Source organism: Camelus ferus, chromosome 16, assembly GCF_009834535.1.
Source record: "Camelus ferus isolate YT-003-E chromosome 16, BCGSAC_Cfer_1.0, whole genome shotgun sequence".
NCBI lineage: Eukaryota > Metazoa > Chordata > Mammalia > Artiodactyla > Camelidae > Camelus > Camelus ferus.
In genome coordinates this window covers 7,913,206-7,915,189 of record NC_045711.1, presented here as the reverse complement: position 1 = coordinate 7,915,189, position 1,984 = coordinate 7,913,206, and positions in this window count along the sequence as shown.

Genomic DNA, 1,984 nt, shown 5'->3' with positions numbered 1-1,984 from the left:
CTAGCTCCTTGTTTCTCTCGTTTTACCCATGTCTGTCTCTGAATGGACAATAAGATCTTTGTGGATAGAAACGGTTTTTTCACTTTGATGACTGGCCCCTAGGAAAGTGTGTCAGAGGCAGTCAAATGGTAACTAAACAAGTGACGTCAATAATTTGGAGAAGATTGACCAAATGACACGTATCCAGAAGGCTAAAACCATCCAGATACAGAGGTTTGATATGATTACAGTAAATCTTCCTTTAATATTTAATAATTTAATTCAAGCCTAATTATTTCCTCCAAGTCATCATTTTAAGCGTTCTAGATTTCTCAGGTTCCCATTGGACCCACCTTGAAAGCACTCATGTTCTTTGTTTGCTAACAAGTGGCTTTGCTGGTGTGGCTTTGCTGGTGTGGCTAGAGGTTACACTTGAATGTTACAGAAATGGCGCCGTCCACACTGAGCCCAGCTGAGATTAGTCACGACGTCTGGATTTTACTGATGAAAGTAGCACGACGGTCAGTGCTAAATTTTTTCCATAAGCGAATTATTCACACTGCACAGCAGTTCAAAGTTAATGACCGCCTTGGAACGGAGGAGTTCCAGCCGAGGGTCACTTCCCTTGAAAATGTTCCCATTTCTCAGTGAGGGTCCTGGCTTGGCTTCCTGGCTGGGATGGATGCCTCACCCAGAATCCCCATCCCTACTGCCTGCCCTTCAAAACTCCTGCTTCCCAGCTGGATTTGAAAGACAGAAAGCAGGAAGAGACCATTCGGTTCTCATGTTTCCGGGAGCACCACCCAGGTGGCTCAGAGAATTGTCTTTAAAAGCTATGAGGTGTGTGTTCACTTAACAGATATTTCTCAATGGTCTGCTGTCCCTCTGGCAAGGGGACAGGCATGGCAGTTCCTGGGATGACTGAGACAGGCTTGGCTTCTTCCCTCAAGGAGCTTATGATCTAGTGAATAAGACACTGTGGACAATCTGTTGAGAGGGAGGTGAGTTGTGAGAAAGGGCAAGTAAAGGGTGCTAGAGTCTAAATTTGGGGACAGTAACCACATTTGAGGGTCAGGGAAGAACAGGTTGGAGTTGGCTGGATGAAAGGTGGACAAGAAAACTGTACCACGTGGAAGGAACTATTTGCACAAAACTCCTCGGATGGGAGAGCCAGTTACATCTGAGGAACTACCAAAGGCCAGTAGTTCTGGAGCAATGAAAGGGGAGGCAGGCATCTCACATGTGGCTGGAGGAGGACAGTCAAGTGTGCAAGATCCCGAGTGCCAGGTAAGGATTTTGGATTTCACAGCCAGAACACCAGTAAGGTCTGAAGGATTTTAGACTGAAGAGCGACTTATTAAGATGTATTCCTTCCAAACAGCTGCTCATTTCCCCTCAGGGTTCTCCACCATCTCCAACATCCCTCCAACACCATCATGGGGGTGCCCTCCAAGGTGCCCCAAGCCTTGTCACTCTGAATCCTCCCCACTGTCCGGCAGCATTCTGAGTAGCCCACCCCAAACCTACTTTCCAACGGGGAGCATCAGACTCTGGAGTTTAATCAGAGAAAACAGGGGGCAGGGAACACCCATGCCCATGGCCCTGACTCTCCTGGCCCTTGTATTAGGCAGTTAGATAAGTAGGGGCACCAGACAGATAAGGCAGAGGGGAGGGAGGATGGTCCAGAAGATGGCGATATGCCTCCCTGCAGTATAAGGGGCTTTACTTCCTCTAAATGAGTGACAGCAAGGATCTGCTTGGGACCAGACAGCCATGATTGCGTGGTAGTGACAAGGACCTAACTGGACGTGATCCAGTCCTCATTGTAATACAATTAGCATTCTGGTTTAGCACCTCCCCCCACCACCGTGGGCTTTTCTGTGCAAATCATGAGTAAGGACATGCGCAGAAGGGGACAGACATACCTGAGCTCTCCGGGGGGCAAGAGCTGTCAATCAATCAAGAGACTGCCTCTAAGCAAAGGTATAAGACAGAAAACCAAGAA